The following is a 21,948-nucleotide window of genomic DNA, read 5'->3' as shown; positions in this document are numbered from 1 at the left end:
TTGGTTCCCCCCGCCGTGCAGCGCGTGCTCCTGCTATGGCTCTTAAAGGAGCCGCGGTACATATACAGTGATTTGTGCAGGAGAGCCAACCCGCCGAATTTCGATCCATGTATGGACAGGCTGGTTGTACTGGGGTTGATCTATCGATTGACTTCAGTACAACCTCCCTGGGTTTCTTTTAGCGATCGCTGCCAACCAGCAGTGATCATTGTATTCCGAGGGGAAACCTCCAGCTGGCAGAACGCAATAGAGCAATGGGAGGGATTCCCCCAACACGGACTGTAGATGGGGAATGGAAGATCTTCTTTCCTGCAATCTGTGGGGTGAAGGAAAGAACATGGCATCCTCTATGACCTGCTTTAGGGACCTTAGAGTGTCAGCTCCTCGGGGGAAGGAGTGAGGTGAGTGTACAGTGTGGGAGGCTCTGTGTCAGTGAGGAATAATAGAGACATAGCGGTGAGGTGACTAGAACGTCCACACTGTGCTCAGTAATACCCCCGAGTCTTCCGCACTACACACAGGTGAGTACAGCGCCGCCTACTGCTCAGGTATCACACGGCCGCCTCAGTGCTGCACGCTGATTGGTGAGGAGGAAAAAAGGCGGTAACGCTAGAGAACCGCTATAAACAAAAAAGCTGAGATGGGCGGGAATGAGAGGCGGGGAGTGGGCGGGGTTGCAGCGTGAAGGAGGATGGCCGGTGGTTCGCTAAGACTTCCACTATGGATGAGAATGAGAGAGGAGAGAAGAGCGGACACCACACACCACATGGGAGCGCCGAGCAACCGACCTGAGTGAGTACCCCGGACACCGTGTACCTACCGACACTCACCGGCACCGTATATGTACCCGGTGTCCGTACATTATACGAGACCAGTCACTGACACTATATAGACTGACACTGACTGTATACACTGGGCTCATATATATATATATATATATACTGTACTGACATTATATAGACTGGAATCATATTTACTATACTGACATTGTATAGACTGGGCTCATATATATACTGTACTGACATTGTATAGACTGGGCTCATATATATATATATATATATATATATATATATATATACTGTACTGACATTGTATAGACTGGGCTCATATATACTGTAATAACATTATATAGACTGGAATCATATATACTGTAATGACATTGTATAGACTGGGCTCATATATATATATATATATATATACTGTACTGACATTGTATAGACTGGGCTCATATATACTGTAATAACATTATATAGACTGGAATCATATATACTGTACTGACATTGTATAGACTGGGCTCATATATATATATATATATATATATATATATATATATATATATATATATATATATACTGTACTGACATTGTATAGACTGGTCTGCACCCCTTTAGACGTGATTTCCCTTTAGGAGAATCTCACCCAAAATGACATTGTTGTTGCAGAGGATGCTCAAAATCTGACTTTTATCTTAGGCGGGCCATACACAAAGAATTTCTTTCCGGCAACCACGGGCCTTTGTGATTATTGGCAGTGGCTATAACAGCTGCTAGCGATAATCGCCAGAGAATCCGTCAGGCTGGTTGTACCCACATTGATCGATCAACTTGGTACATTCAGTCTTCCCATTAACAGTACGACTCTCGGGCGGTTCCTGCTGAACCCGTGTATGGCCGACCTTAGTGTAGACCTCTGGAGAAATCAGTGAGCCAATCACACAAATGACATTTCCGGGGGGGGTTCCGTGTACAGAATTCCTCCAGGTTACAGAGAATTACAGAGCTGCAGATTGAAAGGGAAAGGTCATTTTTAATCACATTTAATTACAATATGACTTGTGTAGTAATTGTATACGCTCTATTATTATTCTTTTTTCCCACAAAAGTGGAGTTACCCTTTAAGACTATAAGTCCTCATGCACACGGACCTTTTTACAGCCGCTTTTTTGAGCGTTTCTTGCAGCTTAAAAACGCCTGTCTATGTTAGTCTATCGCTTCATGCCCACCTAGGCGTTTTTAAGCTGTAAAAAAAAAAAACCAAAACTAGTGGGTTCTGAGAGACGTTTTTCAGCTGTAAAAATGCTCTAACGCTGATAAATGTTCAAAAACGTCGCTCACCAGCGTTTTTTAACCTTTTTGATCCATTGACAAAAAAAAATAAAAAATTGAAATAATAAAAAAAAAAAACGCTAAAAAAAGCTAACACGGAAAACCGCTAAAAACGCTACAAACACAGCTATTGCAAAAAAGCTGAAAAAAGTTAAAGAAACTCACTGCAAAGCTACTGGCGTTTTCAGAACGTTATTTTAACATCCTGTGTGCATGAGGCCTTAGTGTAAACGTACCTCTGCGCTACCCAAGCGTACAAATGTAACAAAACAGACCAAAACTTGGATGTTCAAATAAAATGAACTGATGACTGTGTAGGTGATAAAGACGAGCTGCTGCATCCACCTACTGTGTTCCCACAAGATCTGGTCCATATAAATCAGGGATATGCAATTAGCGGACCTCCAGCTGTTGGAAAACTACAAGTCCCATCATGCCTCTGGGTGCCATGCTTGTGGCTGTCAGAGTCTTGCTATGCCTCATGGGACTTGTAGTTCTGCAACAGCTGGAGGTCCGCTAATTGCATATCCCTGATAAAAAGTGTAAAGATGGCGTTGCGCACAGATATAATGTGTATATATAATTATCAAAAACACAAAGTGCATCACATACTGCAGTCCATTGCATAAGTGTGTGATAAAATGAAAGTGTAAACAGGAGTGTTACTATACTGTTTATGTATGCTTTAATTGATCATTTGTATGTCTATTGTCAATTACTTTGATTGAGATTAGTATGTAAATGTTTTACTGCTCTGTACCTGATTGTTATCCCCTTCCCGCCGACCGTGCGCAGATATGCGTACTCGGCTTTGGGGGGTTATACCGGGATGATGCCCACAGCTGCAGGTACCGCTGTTTATAGCCGGCGATTAGCTATCTGTGTATAACAACCGATGCGGCTAAAAGCCGCTCAGCTGTTATACCGGAGCAGCGGGAGGGGACGTCCGCCGCCTCCCGCCGCTCTTACCGGGCATCCCGGTCGATCCGGAGGCTCGGTGACCAATCCGATGCCTCCGGCGGCTCTGGGCGGGCTGGAACGAAGCTGTGGGCGGCTTCGTTCCAGCCTTCAAATTGTAAACGCGGAAGCGACGTCATGACGTCACTTCCCGTTTACTCGGCTGCCAATGGCGCCGGTTTTTAAAAAGTACACAGTATTCAGAATCGCTGTTTTCGGCGATCTGAATGCTTTGAAGTGTAAAGGAGGAATGGGAGGTCTTTTAGACCCCCCCATCCCTCCATAAAGAGTACCTGTCACCACCTATTACTGTCACAAGGGATGTTTACATTCCTTGTGACAGCAATAAAAGTCATCAAAACATTTTTTTTTTTTTTTAAACACAATTTATGAATTTAAAAATAAAATAAATAAGAAAAAAAAAAAAAATTTTTTAAAGCGCCCCCGTCCCCGCGAGCTCGCACAGCGAAGAAAACGCATACGGAAGTCGCGCCCGCATATGTAAACGGTGTTCAAATCACACATGTGACATATCGCCGCGATCGTCAGAGCGAGAGCAATAATTCTAGCAATAGACCTCCTCTGTAACTCTAACCTGGTAACCGTAAAAAAAATTTAAAGCATCGCATATGGAAATTCTTAGGTACCGTAGTTTGTCGCCATTCCACGAGTGCGTGCAATTATAAAGCGTGACATGTTTGGTATCTATTTACTCGGCGTAACATCATCTTTCACATTATACAAAAAAATTGGGGTAACTTTACTGTTTGGATTTTTTAAAATTCATGAAAGTGTCCCTTTTCCAAAAATTTGCGTTTAAAACACCGCTGCACAAATACCGTGTGATAATATTGCAACAAGCTCCATTTTATTCTCTAGATTCTGTGCTAAAAAAAATATACATAATGTTTGGGGGTTCTAAGTAATTTTCTAGCAAAAAATACGGATTTTAACTTGTAAACACCAAATTTCAAAAATAGGCTTAGTCATGAAAGGGTTAAATACCAAAACCAGCTGCCTTTAATTTTTCTGTTATTTGTATGGAAATTTCAATAAAAATTCTTTAATGATAAAAAAAAAAATAAAAAATGAAAGTGTATATAACAGTTCTAGGGGGCGGCCGATATCGTGTTTTCAGGGCCGATACCGATTTTTCGGCTGCCGTTCAGGCTGATATGAGGTGCCGATATTCTGTAGATTTAAAGTTTTTATTTTTACACTGTCCTTTAAAAACAAAAAAAACAAAAACCACTTTTATTGCTGTCACAAGGAATGTAACTATCCCTTGTGACAATAATAGGCAGTGACAAGTACTCTTTATGGAGGGATCGGGGGTCTATAAGACCGTAAACCCCTCCCCTGCACTTGAAAGTATTCAAAACGTGACGATCGGCGTTTTTTGAATACTTTCTATTCTTTAAAACTGGCGCCTTTAGGATGCCAGTAATCCGGAAGTGATGTCATGACATTACTTCTGGATTACTATATCTGAGACCCGAGTAAAACTGATTTTGCTTTGTTTGGGTCTCCGGCCAGCCAGCGGACGTGCCGGCTGGTTGCTCGGGCCTCCCCGGTGGGACGGGAGAGCCTGGTCGAGCCGTGGAAGGCGGCGGGAGTGGGGGGGATATTCCCTCCCACTGCTTGTAATAACAAACGAGCGGTTGCTGAGCCGCATCAGTTATTACAAAAAAACCAACCGTCCGCTCTAAAGAACGGTACCGGGGTGATGTCTGCAGCTACACGCATCACACCCCTCACCCCACCCCAGTACAACCCCTTGAAGCAATAACTGTAACATCAGTAAGTTTGTGACCGATACCAATGCTTCAAAAACCGTGAATATCGGCTGCCTAAACAGTTCATACTCAAACAGTGATGTGCCCAATATTAATCACGATTTTAAACAAAAAAAGGTGCTTCTTTCGTGCGTAAATAAAACCGAATCGGTGTGCTTTCTCCTCCTAGTGACACCTCCTGTGCTCCCAGAACGCTCACCTTAAGCCCTGGTTCACACTGGAGCGTTTTGACATGTCAAATCGGCGGCAATTGCCGTCAACGGCACCGTCCTAATCGGTGCGGCACTGCTCCGATTTCAAAAAGTAGTTTCTGTACTACTTTTTTGCGATTTCAGGCCACGATTTACATTGACATCTGTGCAGAAACTCTGAAATCGCGGCTGAAATCGGGACTGAGTGAAATTGTGCGAGTTGAGGTGAACTCACACGGCTTCATTCCCGCAGCTCAGTTTGAACCTGGGCTAAAGCCTCGTACACACGCTTAGATTTTCCGTGTTTTTTTGTGGCATGCTGGTCTCATATCGAAAGTGAAGAGGTTACTCGCAATACAAACATTTTCGTATGACAGAATACAACGTCAGAAGTGACGTAATGTGTTGAATAGTTTAGTATGTATTCTTTAGTTTCTGAACATGTGTAGTCTTGTTTTTCCTATTTTGTTCGTACTAATGATACGAAAATTGGACGTTGAGTTCACATGCGACAAAAATTTTATAGCCTGCACATACAGCTTCTGTCTGCCGAAGAAGCGAAATTTGCTGTCAAAAGCACCGTACTAACGATCGGAAATTCGTCAAACAGCTCCGCGTATGAATTTTTCCATCCGATTTTGAGGTCCCCTCAGAATCCATACCAGAGATACAGGAGGGAATTAAGAGGTACATGCTGGCCAGCTGCACTGATTCCCAGAAATAGGCCGAAGTGGGCTTCAGATGACCACATCCTACATGGGCCCCCTGCCTGCTTTCGAGACCAGGTAAAGTTTTAAAGATTTATAAGTGACCTGAATAATTATACTTCCAGTAGTCTAACTGAAATTAAAAAAATAATGATCACGGGGGAGCTTTTTGAAAAAAATCTATTATGGCGACTGGAGCTGCACTTTAACCCCTTCCCTACCGGCGCACTGTAAAATGACGCCAGCAGGAACCCTTCCTCCCTCCGGGCGGGCGTCATCTGACGCTCTCACGTGCCCCCCGGAGTTGAGGTGTGTCCCTTAGGACACAGCCCATCCCCGATCAGGGTAAAGAGCCAATGAAAATGGCTCTTTACCACGTGACTGGCTGTGTCCAATCACAGCCCGTCACATGCACTGCCTTTGTGAGCGCTGCTCGTGCGTGCCCCCAGGAGCGCGCAGCGTGGCGATCGGTGATGAGGCGTGTCACTCTGACGCAGCCCATCCCCGATCAAGTTCAAGAGCCAATAAAATTGGCTCTTTACCACGTGACTGGCTGTGTCCAATCACAGCCGGTCACAAATGTCAACAAACCGCAGTAACTAGCTGTTACCGGGTTCTCCTCCTCACACACCAATCCATGTTGGGCCTCTGTATGTGGACAGGCTGTGTATAAGTCTCACACATGTGGTATCACCATACTCCGGAGGAGTAGCAGAATGTATTTTGGGGTGTAATTGGAAGTATGCATATGCTGTGTGAGAAATAACTTGTTATAACAGTTTTGTAAAAAAAAAAAAAAAATTCAGTCAGATCGCCGTCTTAACTGATCCGACTTTGGCATGCGACTTGTGCGCTGCAGATCTTGAAGGGGATCTCCGCGCCAAATTAAAAAAAAAAAAAAAACAGCATGATTTGCCTCTCCAAGAGCATACCAGGCCGTGTCCCTGGCCCATGCTCGTTCACATGGGGGGGCCGGGATCTGGGGCCCCCCTTGTTAAAGGGGGCTTCCAGATTCCATTAAGCCTGCCTGCCTGCAGACCCTGACAATCAACCTCCAGGGTTGTCGGGAAAAGGCCATTGTCCTCATCAACACGTGCCCCAAAGCACCCACCCCCTATGTCGAGGGCATGCGGCCTGGTACAGCTTGGGGGGCGCTCGCTCGTCCCCACCCCTTTTCCTGACGTGCCGGGCTGTGTGCTCGGATAAGGGTCTGTTTTTTTTCGGCGTGGGGGTTCCCTTTAAAATCCATGCCAGACCAAAGGGCCGAGTATGCTCTTGGAGGGGGAACCCCATGCCGTTTTTTTTTATTAGGTGTGGAGTTTCCCCTAAAGATTCATACCAGACACAAAGTGCCTGGCATTGTCGGGATCGAAGTCAGATACCCGTTCATTGAAGTCGGACTTCTAATCGCAGGGAAAAGTCGGATCCACAGTCTTACGACTGTCGTGTTGTACCAGTGTGAACCCAGCCTAATGCTACTTTCACACTGAAGGTGTTTTTCAGGCGTTTTAGCTCTATAAATGGCGCCTGTAAAGCGCCTGAAGAACGCCTCCCATGTCACCCCAGTGTGAAAGCCCGAGTGCTTTCACACTGGGGCGGTGCGCTTGCGGGACATTACAAAAAGTCCTGCAAGCAGCATCTTCGGGGTGGTTTGGGAGCACTGTACACAGCGCTCCTAACCTGCCCATTGTAATGCATGGGCAGCACTTCAGAAGCGCCGCAACACGGGAGGTTTTAACCCTTTCTTTGGCTGCTTGCGGGGGTTAAAAGCGCCGCTAAAACGAGCAGCGCTTTACCGCTAACGCGGCACGGCTACAATGAACGTAGCCTAACTTTCACACAGACTAAATAATATCCACTAATTTGGGTTATTTTTTATCAAAGATATGTGACAGTAAAAATTTTGGCCCAAATTTATGAACAAAAATGACTTATTTGCAAAATTTTATGATCAAAACTAAAAAAAAGTTGTTTTTTTTTTTTTTTTTGTTTTTTTTTTTTCATTAAATTTTTGCTCTTTTTTCACTTATCTCAAAAAAAAAAAAAAAAAAATCAAAAGAAAGCTCTATTTGTGTGAAAAATTGATAAACATTTTGTTTGGGTACAGTGTTGCATGACTGAGTAATTTTGTCATTCAAAGTGTGAGAGCGATGTAGACTGAGGAGGATGCCAGGGGATCGAGCTCCCGCTATCCTGTAACTAATTTCTCATCCCATAGTTCCATCTCTGAGTCTTTTTCAGTTAGGCCGGTGGCTGACATCCCCTTGAAGTGGCAGCGATCATTGTCATGCCGTCCCGCCGCCGATCCGCTACTCATATCTCGGCTAAAAGGCCTCTGGCAACTCCGGCTGCATGTCACGACACCATTGGCCAGCAAACTTCATGCTTTACTAGCGGAGCTGGACATGGTGGCGGATGCAGGAAGGGAGCCCTCTCCTCCTGCTCAGGAACCAGCAGGTAACACAGCCCTCATCCTCACAGCGATTGAGCAGAGTAAGACTTCTCTGCTAACCCACATTGACCAGCTGGCTGAAAAATGCAACCTTATCTGTGCTGACCTGGATAAGATGAGGGGCCACCCTACTGAGACAGAATGCTGCACCTACTCCACAGAGGATCACATGGCCCAACATGACGGTCTACTGGACAGTCTGCAGCACGCGGTACAGAATTTAGTTGCTAAGGCGGATGATGCTGGAAACCATTTTCAGCGCAACAGTGTGCCTCCCAGAGGGGGCTGGGGGAGATCACCCAGCCGACTTTGCTAAAACCTTCTTCAAGGAATTACTGGACCTCATGGAAGTGTTGCCTACTTATATGGTAGAGCGGGCCCACAGAATCCCTGCGGGCAGACATACTCCTGGAGCCCCAGCTTGTCCATTTCTTGCAAGGTTCCTTAACTCATGTGACAGCGATTGCATCCTTACTGAAGCCGGGAAACCTCCATCGCTTGTATATGAGAATACTTCCGTCCATCCATCTTTATCCTGACTTCTCTGCTGAGGTACAACAAAACCTTCATGAATGTCCGTGGACATCTTCGGGAGAAAGGCATTGCTTATAGCATGCGATACCCCAGCTGCTTATGGGTGCAATGGCTTGGTGAAATTCTTTGACATGCCAGAGGAGGCCGCTACCTGGTTACTCGCCCTGCTGTAAGAATGTTCCCCTTTGGGGATCTCTGGAGGTGACTCGGATGTTCTGCCACCATGTTTTTCAGTGTTACCCTGCTGGGGTTTAATTTCCCCTACACAAATGTGTGCCTGTTGCACTCTAGAGAGAGAGCTCCAGTCTCTTACTACCCTCAATGCTTTATGGCGTCTTGTGCTGTTTGGGACCCACTTTATTATGTTTTATACCTTCCCAACTTTCTTCTCCCGATACAGGGACAGAGCAGATGCTGCAGAGACACTATGCGGCCATCTGGATACACTCCGCCTGTCTGTCGCTTCTGAACTTGGGGTTTTACCTTGATTTTTTTTTTTTTTTTTTTTTTTTTATTCCTTTAATCCCCGGATTTACCTTTCCTCCATGTGACGTGGTGGACTACTGTTCTAGTTCAGGGATAAAACTGACTTGCACTACTCTGGTTATGTTTGTCGGTAGGGAGTTTATAGGGATTGATGTGCTTGTTTTTTTGCTCAGACAGCCAAACGTACTGTGTCCGGTTCCTACTTTTTCTTGAGCTCAAGAAACATCGGTAAACATTGGACCGTATTGACATGCGATTTGACATGTCAAATCACCGGCTATCGCCTGCAACGGCACCGTCCAAATTTTATTTATTTTTTCCCACGCGGATTTTCAAAAGTGGCTCCTGCACTACTTTTGCGATTTCGATAGACCTCTGTGCAGGAACCTGTACAGATGTCTGTGAAATCACTCCCGAAGTCGGACTGACATGAGGCTTTGAAATCGTGAACTTCAGTTGAACTCGCACAAATTCAAACCCGCATCAATGTGAACCTAGGCTCAGTGTTATACTGGTGGGATGGTCCTATTGGATATTGCAAAGGGGTGGCGTGAGGGGCTTTCCGTTCCTTTTTATTGCACTAATATTTATGTTTTCCAACTGTTATGGAGCCTAAAGTCGTTTCTTGGAATATACAATGCTTAAATAATACAAGAGGTCTTTGATGTTTAAGTACCTACAATCACACAAACCCCACATACTTTTCTTACAAGAGACCCATCTTATGGGTAGCAAAGTCCTTGCTCTCAGACGCTCCTTGGTTCAGCAGGCCTTCCACGCCACCTACTCCAATTATTCCAGAGGGGTGGTCATCCTGGTTACCAAGTCGCTCCCCTTCTCCGTGAATCAGGTTTTTACTGACCTAGGGGCAAAATATAATATTCTGCTAGCCACTATCCGAGGTTCTGTTTTTGCCTTTGTTAATGTTTATATACCACCATACAATTCTTCTATCCTCTGTGAGATATATGGCAAGTTAAATTCCTTGCAGGTTACCAGAGTTCTGTTGGCTGGGGATTTTAATAACATTTTAGATGGCACACTTGATACTTCTAACTCCCACAGATCCCCTGATCTAGATCTGTTCCTACGGGCCACCTCTCTCGATTTAACTGAGACCTTGTGCTGGAAGCATCCTGAAGATAAGATTTTCTCCCATTTGTCTGCTACTCATCACTCAAGGGCAGGGATAGATCTGGCTTTTGGCACAGCACCTATTTTTGCTGATGGTTTCCTCGGCTTCTTATTTAACAGCAGGAATCTCAGACCATTCTCCACTCGAGATTGTCCTGACCTTGGGTGATCGCAGACACGGAGGATGCCCAGACCCCAGCCGGATCCAGGTTCAAAGATTTGAAGAACATATGGATCATAAAATTGCTTTGTACTGGGAGACCAATGCTGATTCTGCTGCTTGACTTATGGTCTGGGATGCCTTCAAGGCCTCTACTCATGGAGATTATATCGCAGGGATTAAAGCTGCTAGAGTTGCCGACGCCTCACAGACCGTCCAGTTGGAGGAGAGGGTCATGGAAGCCAAAGCTTTATTTGCTGCGGACAACTCTTTCTTCCTATACGTCTCTCACCCAGGCTAGACGCGACTTGACTATTCATTACACTGCCCTTACTAATGCAACCTTGCAGTCTGCCAGGTATACAGTGCCTTGAAAATGTATTCATACCTCGTGAAATTTTCCACATTGTCATGTTACAACCAAAAACGTAAATGTATTTTAGTGGATGGACCAACACAAAGTGGCACATAATTGTGAAGTGGAGGGAAAATGATAAATGGTTTTCAAATATTTTTTACAAATAAATATGTGAAAAATGTGGCGTGCATTTGTATTCAACCCCCCTGAGTCAATACTTTGTAAACCACCTTTCGCTGCAATTACAGCTGCAAGTCTTTTTGGATATGTCTCTCTACCAGCTTTACACATCTAGAGAGTGACATTTTTGCCCATTCTTCTTTGCAAAATAGCTCAAGCTCTGTTAGATTGGGTGGAGAGCGTCTGTGAACAGTAATTTTCAAGTCTTCCACAGACTCTCAATTGGATTTAGGTCTGGACTTTGACTGGACCATTCTAACACATGAATATGCTTTGATCTAAACCATTCCATTGTAGCTCTGGCTGTATGTTTAGCATCGTTTTCCTGCTGGAAGGTGAATCTCCACCCCAGTCTCAAGTCTTTTGCAGACTCTAACACATTTTCTTCTAAGATTGCCCTGTATCCATCCAACTTCCCATCAACTCTGACCAGCTTCCCTGTCCCTGCTAAAGAAAAGCATCCCCACTGCATGATGCTGCCACCACCATGTTTCCACAATGAAAACGGGTCTTCTTATGGCTTTCTTTCAAGAATGGCTATCTTCTTGCTATTCTTCTATAAAGACCAGATTTGTGGAGTGCACGACTAATAGTTATCCTGTGGACAGATTCTCCCACCTAAGCTGTGGATCTCTGCAGCTCCTCCAGAGTGACCATGAGCCTCCATGGTTGCTTCTCTGATTTAATGATCTCCTTGCCCGGCTTGTCAGTTTAGGTGGACGGCCATGGCTTGGTAGGTTTGCAGGTGTGCCATACTCTTTCCATTTTCAGGTAATGTATTGAACAGTGCTCCATGAGATGTTCAAAGCTTAGGATATTTTTATAACCTAACCCTGCTTTATACTCTTTATCCCTGACCTGTCTGGTGTGTTCCTTGGTCTTCATGATGCTGTTTATTCACTAAGGTTCTCTAACAAACCTCCTGAGGGCTTCAAAGAACAGCTGTAGTTATACTGGGATTAAGGCTACTTTCACACTGGGGCAGGGGGTGTTAGCGGTAAAGCGCCGCTAGTTTTAGCAGTACTTTACCGCAGTAATAGCGGCGTTTTTCAGTGGCTAGTAGGGCGCTTTTAACCCCCCCCCGCTAGTGGCCGAATAAAGGGTTAAAATCGCCCATAAAGCGCCGCTGCCCATTGATTTCAATGGGCAGGAATGTTGTATACACCGCTCCCGCACCGCCCTAAAGATGCTGCTAGCAGGACTTTTTTCCTGTCCTGCAAGCGCACTCCCCCGGTGTGAAAGCACTCTGACATTCACACTGGGGCTGCAGCAGAGGCAGTTTACAGGTGCTTTTCAGGCACTATTTTTAGCGCAAAAATGCCTGTTAAACGCCTCAGTGTGAAAGTAGCCTAAATTACACACAGGTGGATTCTATTTACTAATTAAATGACTTCTGAAGGCAATTGGTTCCGCTAGATTTTAATTCGAGTAAAAGGGGGCTGAATACAAATGCACGCTAAACTTTTCAGATATTTGTAAAAAGTTTGGAAAACCATTTATCATTTTCTTCCACGTCACAATTATGTGCCACTTTGTGTCAGTCTATAACATAAAATCCCAATAAAGTTTACATTTTTGGTTGTAACATGACAAAATGTAGAAAATTTCAAGTGCATCTCACAGAGCACTGTTCAATCCATCACCCGAAAATGGAAAGAGTATGGCACAACTGCAAACCTACCAAGACATGGGGGCGTTAGCGGCAAAAGCAGTGCTTTTCAGCTGCTAGCGGGATGCTTTTAACCCCCCCCTGCTAGCACCCGAATAAAGGGTTAATAGCGCCCGCAAAGCGCCGCTGCCGAAGCGCTTTGGCAGCAGTGCCCATTGATTCCAATGGCAAGGGTGGTGTAGGAGCGGTGTATTCCGGCACCGCCTGAAAGATGCTACTTTCAGGACTTTTTTCAATGTTCTGCAAGCGCACCGCTCCAGTGTGAAAGCACTCTGGCTCTCACACAGGGGCTGCAGGGGAGGCGTTTTTCAGGCACTTCACAGGTTCTATTTTTGGCCCAAAGGTGCCTGAAAAACGCTCCAGTGTGAAAGAGGTCTTAGTCGTGCACTCCACAAATCTGGCCTCTGGCCTGGAAAAAGGGGCGCCCCCTGCTCACTTATTCATGCCTTACCTGTGCCCCCTCGCAGCTTCTTGCCCTTCTACAACTGATTACTTTCCAAGTATGGAGACTCCTGTGACCGGGTGCTCTATGTTGGTGATTGGGCCTACCATTCAGTTGCTGGGATCAAGCACTGTCACATGACTGGGAGGTGAAGTCACCGCTCCCCCTGAGTTTTCAGCACAGCTGATCTCACCTTCTGCTGTAGAGGAGGAAAAAATCTGAGACACAGGTAAGTCAAGTATGATGGGGGGGGGGGTTGCCTCTTCCAGAGACACTGCCGAGTTGCCCTGCATAGACAAGGTGACTGTTTCTTTATACTGGGTTCACACTTGTGCGATGACAGACATTGCGTGCAATTTTACCCGCATTGCTGTGCAGATCACATGCAATGTCTGTGCGATGCAAATTCAGCCATGCAAACTGTATTGCTGATTCCGCATCGCATTCGCACTAAAATGGCTCAGAACCCTTTATTTTAGGTCCGCACTGGAATCAGATTGATTCCTGCACTATTTGACAGTTCGCTCTGCGAACTGATCTGGGGGTGTCATTAACTTTACGTTGACACCCCAGTGGTTCGCAGATCTCAGTGTGAACCAGTGTGCGATTCAGCGCGGGAATCAGCAATGAATCGCAGGGTTTCCCACATCGCACCAGTGTGATCCAGGACTTAAAGCGGGATTCCGGCCACTATAATTTTTTTTTTTTAAAAGTCAGCAGCTACAAACACTGTAGCTGCTGGCTTTAAATAAGTAGACTTACCTGTCCTGGGTGCCCGCAATGTCGGCTGCCCGAGGCTGACCCGTTCCCAGTTCCCAGAAGGCAACGGGGCCGCGGAATAGGAACAGGCAGATTGCCTAGCAACAAGGGTTCAGGTAAGTTTAAATTTTTTTTTTTTTTTTTTTTTTTTTTTTAAAGATTTTTCATGCTATTTTCTATTTTAGGGTGGCCCTCCACTTTAAACCTGTTGTGTCACCAGCTCGGCACATGTCACATCTACAGAGGACATACAGTAGGAGTTTCACCATTTGTGGCAGTCCATGGGGGTTTGGTCCTTCTCTGCAGTAGGCTGAATTTATGATAACTTTAGATAGCACCACTATTTAACCTAAAGTTTTTGTAAACCTGGCCTGCAACATTGGAACCTTTACTGGCAGGCAGGCTCAGCAGTCAGTATATCACAGTGCGATTTTGCAGAGATCCTAATGCATTTGTCAAACTAGGACAATGCATAGCACAAAATCTATACGTGCCACTTTCCCAGACTATAGATTTCCAGAGCAACACATGTCACTTGCAAGCATAAAGGGCGTGTTACGGCCATTAGTAAAGATTTAACATGAAATATTTTGGCTACAGGTGAGTTTAAATTTTTTATATTGTCCAAGTGGATGGGAACCCTCAGACCCGGCTTTTTTTATATCCCGCTCACATGGAACCTGCAACTAAGTTGAGTTGTAGTGTCAGTCTTCTGTAGATGATGAACCAATTATGGCACCATAGTGCTGAGGTGTTATGAGAACTAAAGAGGCATCCCAGTGATCGTTCTCATCATACGCTGGTAAGTTCCACCAATGCAGCCCTCTTCAGATAGGGGAATCTTATTGGTAAAGGACAAAAACACAAACAAGAAGGTGCAAGGGCCTAGTGCATTACCTAATGTAAATTTTTTGTTAAATATAAAAGCCGATTCCAAATGCATAGTCAAAGTGAGGCAAGCTGTGAACAAGAACCCAAGCGGCAGAGCGGTCACCAGGACCCAGGCATCACACAGGTTGGCAAGCTAACACGTTTTAAGGGGCGTCCTGAGAAAGCGGGTCTGCCTTTAGAAATGCGTTGGCTTGCAAGTCTAGGTGATGCCTGGGTCCTGGTAATACCTACCTTCAGTCTGTCCCATCTGCCACTTGGGTTTCTCATACAACACTTTTATATATATTATACTTTGTGAGAATGTATTTGGCATCGGCTTTTATATTTAATAAAATTTACATTAGGTAACGCAGTAGGCCCTTGTACCCTCTTTGTGTTTTTGTAGTTTCTGTAGATGTTGGATTAGTGGAAATCCTGTAACGAATTAGACTAAATGTTCAAGCTTGCTAAAGAATTTGGGGAAACTAATGAAGAGCTTTCAGCAAAAGATTTTCATTACACGTGTCCCATAATTATTTACAGACAGTCTCTGCTAATGCATGTATAGCTTATGTGTACACATTATAAATGGAGAAAGATTGTTTACTTTGCTATTAATTTGCTTGGTGTGTGCAGTAGTAGCCTTGCAAAGTTAAAAGATGTCTGCTCATGTACCTAATGGCAGGGATAGAAGATGTGATCTTTTGAGGTCTGCACTGGTGTCATACCGCACCTTTCTGTGTAAATCAAACAGTATGGGCCGCCCATAACTTTGACCGTGCCTGTGGATCGCCAGATCTGTTCTAGATCCGGTTGTACTGCCTAGTAGGAGCCTTCTGTAGCCTGTTATACATTGATTAGGGCTCATTACCTTCTTGGATAATTAATTTGCAGAAAACGGTTGGAGCAGTGGAATTTTTTTGGTTGGGACAGTGTCGGAAGATTTAGAGAGGTCTTCTCTCTGCTAGAGTCTCCTGGTGAGAGAACTAGCAAATAGTGTTCTGTTTTAAATGCTACTTTATGCGTTTACATAAACTCCTAAGACCCAGTCTGTCTGGACAGTATGGTCACCTGCTGATTTGGCACCATCCACATGCATCATAACTCTTAAATAAGAAGTTGAACCCAATGCACTTATACTTCAAATAATTGTGGTACAAAGGATGTTTTCTGTTTTTTTTTAAGTTTAAAGCGGGGTTCCAGGAGCCTCAGCCGCGGCTATTGACGTCACGGCTGGGGCTCCCTCCTCCTTCCTCTGTCGCCAGGCCAGTAGGAGAGAGGAGCGGGGCCTTGCGCATGCGCAGTAGGGTTCCCGGCCTGAAGCCGTGAGGCTACACTGCCGGGTACCCTTATCCGCAGTGGCGGCGGCAGCACTCGACAGCTGATGGAAACGGTTTTTAAGGTTTTTTTTGGGCGGTCCTCTGCTTTAAGAACACAATGAGGGTGATTTTACTTAAAGTGGTTGTAACCCTAAAAAAAAAATCCTGATCCTTTACAGCAGGATACACAGCATAGTGCTTGTGCTGTCATTTGTCCCTCTCTAGGTTCTAAAAAACCTGGTTGATCCTGCCAGTTTCTGTGTCCCCTTGTTTGTGCTGACCACAGTAATCATGGCTGCTGATACCTAATTAATGTGGTCCGTTTTACGTGCCTCCGTCATCTGCTCCTCTCATCCCCCCCCCCTCCCTCCCTGCCTGTCAGCTCAGGGGTCTGTGTGTGAGCCGTCTCCTCCCCGCCCCTCCGGCCGCGATAGCTGTTAAAATTACTAGTGACAAACAGTGTAATCCCCTCTCTCTTACATTAAAATCAAATGTGTGTGTGTGTGTGTGTGTGTGTGTGTGTGTGTGTGTATGTGTGTTTTTAAAAATGATTTAGCAAAATACCTTTTTAACTGCGCCGTGGGGCACTCACATGGCCTTTTGCTACTCTCCTTCTCTCCTCCCTGCTGTCATCAGTGGGGAAACACAGCCCCTCCCACTGTAGTGCTCGGATCAAGGAGGGAGAGCACCATGGGGTGGGGGGTGCAGCTAGGATTGAACTAACTAGACACAGGGCACTTAGTAGCATATTGGGCACTTGCGTAGCTTGCCACTGCAGTAGCCAGCATCTCTCCCTGCCAGCTGCCTGCAAATTAAGTTAGGAGAGCCGAGAACTTGTTCCAGCCTTCTGCTCCGGGATACAGCTCGGACCTGCAGGACTCTGGGACTTGGTTGATGTTCTGGGAAAGTCCCACAGGATTCGGGATGGTTGGGAGGTATGCGTATGGATGAAGAGGGATGATTGAAGGATGGGACGGTAGACAATAGGGACAGTGTTCTTTACGCTTTGAAAATGACATACAGCTTCAGTTCACCAGAATTAAATTTCTCTCCATTGCCTTGATGTGGCTCAGGCAGTTCAAGTGCACCTCTCTTCCACTTCTAACTCCCACAAGATGGATTCTCTTTAGTCATTACAGGTGAGCCTAGGGAGGGTGCCCTAGCTTTTAGTGCCATAAATTCTAGGTGGCTCAGACAGACTATTGATCAAGCTTATGACCTCTAGGATCAGATACCTCCTTTCCAGTCAAGGCTCACTGTGGCTGTGAGCACTCATTGACCATTTTGACATCAGGCGTGTTTCCCAGGTTTGTAAGGCTGTCATCTGGTCTTCAGTTCACACATTGTCCAAGTTTTGCCAGGTAAACCTCCCAATGCCACCTTCAGGTGTAAGGTCTTTCAGGCAGCTTTTTGTGCTGCAGAGATTCCCCCATTCATATTTTGTTTTGGACCTATTCGTTTTCTATCTGTGTTGCCCAACCCTCAGCAGGACAGCTTTAGGACATCCCAATGGGAGAAGACTTCCTGTTTTCCATTTTTGTATTCACCATAAAATCCTTTGTTTGGAGTCTATTAAAGTAGAAGTAAAGGCAAAATGTTTTAGTTTTTTTTTTTTTGGATAGAGAAAGGGAGGATTATAACACCATTATAGAAAGGTAGATCTCCTTTACGAGGGGACGCAGCAAAAAAAAAAAAAAAAAAGTGTTCTAATCCCTCTCCACTTCCTAAGATTTACCCCCCCCCCCCCTTAATAGGCCATTTTTTGTGATTCGGCACTGCGTTACTTCAACTGACAATTAGGCTGTCATGCATCGATGTAGTGAAATGAGCTTTTCTTTGGTGGTATTTGCTCACCACTGGGTTTTTTTGCACTATAAACAAAAAAAAGACCGACTTTTGAAAAAAACAAAAACATTTTTACTTTCTGCTATAAAACCTATCCAATAAAAAAAAAAAAAAAAATATATAATAATTTCTTCATCAGTTTAGGCCAATATGTATTCTGCTACATATTTTCCCCTAAACAAAAAATCCCAATACGCGTATATTGATTGGTTTGCACAAAAAGTTATAGCGTCTACAAACTGGTGTGTGTGTGTGTGTGTGTGTGGGAGATAGATAGAGATATATAGATATAGATATATATATATATATATATATATATATATATATATATATATATATATATATATATATATATATTATAATATATACACAGTGGGGATGGAAAGTATTCAGACCCCCTTAAATTTTTCACTCATATTGCACTGTTATATTGGAGCCATTTGCTAAAATCATTTAAGCTCACTTTATTTCTTCATTAATGCACACACACCACCCCATATTGACAGAAAAACACAGAATTGTTGACATTTTTGCAGATTTATTAAAAAAGAAAAACTGAAATATCACATGGTCCTAAGTATTCAGACCCTTTGCTCAGTATTTAGTAGAAGCGCCCTTTTGATCTAATACAGCCATGAGTCTTTATGGTAAAGATGCAACAAGTTTTTCACACCTGGATTTGGGGATCCTCTGCCATTCCTCCTTGCACATCCTCTCCAGTTCTGTCAGGTTGGATGGTAAACGTTGGTGGACAGCCATTTTTAGGTCTCTCCAGAGATGCTCAATTGGGTTTAAGTCAGGGCTCTGGCTGGGCCATTCAAGAACAGTCATGGAGTTGTTGTGAAGCCACTCCTTCGTTATTTTAGCTGTGTGCTTAGGGTCATTGTCTTGTTGGAAGGTAAACCTTCGGCCCAGTCTGAGGTCCTGAGCACTCTGGAGAAGGTTTTCGTCCAGGATATCCCTGTACTTGGCCGCATTCATCTTTCCCTCGATTGCAACCAGTCGTCCTGTCCCTGCAGCTGAAAAACACCCCCACAGCATGATGCTGCCACCACCATGCTTCACTGTTGGGACTGTATTGGACAGGTTATGAGCAGTGCCTGGTTTTCTCCACACATACCGCTTAGAATTAAGGTCAAAAAGTTCTATCTTGGTCTCATCAGACCAGAGAATCTTATTTCTCACCATCTTGGAGTCCTTCGGGTGTTTTTTAGCAAACTCCATGCGGGCTTTCATGTGTCTTGCACTGAGGAGAGGCTTCCGTTGGGCCACTCTGCCATAAAGCCCCAACTGGTGGAGGGCTGCAGTGATGGTTGATTTTCTACCACTTTCTCCAATCTCCCGACTGCATCTCTGGAGCTCAGCCACAGTGATCTTTGGGTTCTTCTTTACCTCTCTCGCCAAGGCTCTTCTCCCCCGATAGCTCAGTTTGGCCAGACGGCCAGCTCTAGGAAGGGTTCTGGTCGTCCCAAGCGTCTTCCATTTAAGGAGTATGGAGGCCACTGTGCTCTTAGGAACATTAAGTGAAGCAGAAATTTTTTTCTAACCTTGTCCAGATCTGTGCCTTGCCACAATTCTGTCTCTGAGCTCTTCAGGCAGTTCCTTTGACCTCATGATTCTCATTTGCTCTGACATGCACTGTGAGCTATAAGGTCTTATATAGACAGGTGTGTGACTTTCCTAATCAAGTCCAATCAGTATAATCAAACACAGCTGGACTCAAATGAAGGCATAGAACCATCTCAAGGATGATCAGAAGAAATGGACAGCACCTGAGTTAAATCTATGAGTGTCACAGCAAAGGGTCTGAATACTTAGGACCATGTGATATTTCAGTTTTTCTTTTTTAATAAATCTGAAAAAATGTCAACAATTCTGTGTTTTTCTGTCAATATGGGGTGCTGTGTGTACATTAATGAGGAAAAAAATGAACTTGAATGATTTCAGCAAATGGCTGCAATATATTTTATATACGTATATATGAATTTTTTTTTTAAACTAATAATGGCGGCGATCTTTTTCTCTCCTATTGTAGTGGGAACTGTAAATGGATGGATTTAACTTCGCTTTCTGTCTCTGATAATGGTCACCTGGACAAATGGGGTCTTTAGCTGGTACAGACAAAGCAATAAAATACTGGCCAAGGTTTACAATTCATGATTACATGTAGTCCAGTGTGGATGTCTGTATATACAAGGAAATGACAGTACTTGCTATGAATATCTGGGTATATTGCCTTTCCAGGAAGACATTTCCAGGCCAGCCATTGAGCCTAGTGTTTTATTTATTTGCAATGAATTGCATGCTTCTTATACTGTTTATCTGTACATTTGTCCCAGTATCTTTTTAATGAGTGTTCATCATTAGAGAGCTTTTCTTTCATAAAATTACATTTTTTTCCCCTGGCTGTTAGGACACAGCCAGCATGTCTGTCTGCTGATTTCTGTAATTCAATTTTCAGTAAATAATGGAAAGGTTTGCCTTTTTGGTACAGATTTTGGGGAAGGAATGTGTTTGCTTTGTCTGGAATCTCAGTGCTCTTGCTTGGTGTTTATGGCCCGCTGTGAATTGTGACTATATAGATTCCTAAAGTGGACTATAGATTCAAAAAATTCACATGACCCGAATCAATGGGTACTTGGCTGTATTTGCTAATCGGTTTATTATTTAAAGTCCAAAATGTACTTACCTTAGATAGTGTTAAAAAAAAAAAATACTGCTCCTTAGTTTTCTCATATATAAAGTAACCTTCTTCATGAGAGAATTATATTTAATATTAAAACTGACACTGTTGTCCTGAGAATGCTTGTTGCCTGGCTGCATGTTCCTTATATTTTGAGTATCTGCCCTGGAACAAGCACACACAAAAAAAGAATTATTTTATTAAAATAAATTTGATAAAAATATAAAAAATCTGATTTTAAATTAAAAAAAAAAAAATCATCAAATTTTTTTTTTTTTTTTTTTTTTTTAAATCATTGATTTTTATGCACCCTGGCTGGTGTGATCCAGCATTTAATGTTTTCCTGGAGCAGTGCTATGACTTCTTATATGCCTTACATTATTCGTTACTTTTAACAAAAAGGTTAATAAAAAATGTTTGTTTAAAAATTGAAAAAAAAAACGCTTTTATAGTCCTCTTCCTCTCCAAAGACCTGTGCCTCATACCTTCCCTCTGTTCCCATGCTGCAGCCTCTAATAAGCTTTTCCTTTATGTGCATGCTTGTTTGGGTTGGTATCTATCTGATGAACCAGCCAAAATTTGGTCAGTGCATGCGCCTTCCCAGCCCTGCTCCATTCAATAGAAGTGGATTGTTTGAGCACGTTTTTTATCGAAGGGGCCTGCTTGAATTTTTTTTAGCGGTACAGCAACCACTTTTAATCAAATGCAGCCGCTGTTTGGGTATTCTGACAGCTGCTGCTAGTGGCTGTCCCAGTACAGTGGAGGATTCATCAGTTTGCACTGTCTAGCATGGATGGTGGAATTTGATAGATTTCTATCATTCAACCCACAGGCTGAACAAAGGGATATATTGTACACCAGGATCAGCCAGCGGTGTAAGAAAGATGTACATGCTTTCCTTCAGGTAGCCCCGCTTCGGTCACATGATCTCCCCCGTGGCAGCTGCAGTGGAGAGTAGAGAGCTCTCTAACAATGACTAGCAAAACCTGGAGCGCTGATATCCATAGGCCTCAATGCCCTATCTGTTGTCAGTTCTCCCTCTTCTTACCTGAAGCCACCAAGCTGGCCTACAGGGTAGCTGGATCACGTGACTGGACTGAAGCAAGCTGAAAATGGGCAAGTATATACGTCTTTATTACATTGGTTAGTCAGCATTGGTGTCTGTGGGGGGGGGGTGGGGGGGGGTGGGGGGGGGGGCACAGTTTTAAGGCTAGCTCAAGATACAACCAACTCTCAGAAGGTGATGAACAAAGGCAGCCCACACATTTTTCTTTGTGGACCAGTTTTGTTGCAGTCAATTG

At 44.1% G+C, this 21,948-nt stretch overlaps 1 protein-coding gene across 1 annotated transcript in view; it reads left to right on the top strand.

Moving 5' to 3' along the window:
- Nucleotides 1-673: 673 nt before the first annotated feature.
- The window catches only part of GJC1 (gap junction protein gamma 1), a 47,480-nt gene continuing 26,205 nt past the window's right edge, over nucleotides 674-21,948 (top strand). The window contains exon 1 of the mRNA XM_073607718.1: nucleotides 674-792. The gene's annotated coding sequence lies outside the window, so the exon portion shown is untranslated. The remainder of the gene's footprint in view (nucleotides 793-21,948) is intronic.

This window comes from Aquarana catesbeiana, linkage group LG12 (assembly GCF_042186555.1).
Source record: "Aquarana catesbeiana isolate 2022-GZ linkage group LG12, ASM4218655v1, whole genome shotgun sequence".
In the NCBI taxonomy this organism is placed as follows: domain Eukaryota; kingdom Metazoa; phylum Chordata; class Amphibia; order Anura; family Ranidae; genus Aquarana; species Aquarana catesbeiana.
Note: the sequence above shows the minus strand (reverse complement) of the source record. Positions and strands in the feature narration are given on the sequence as shown.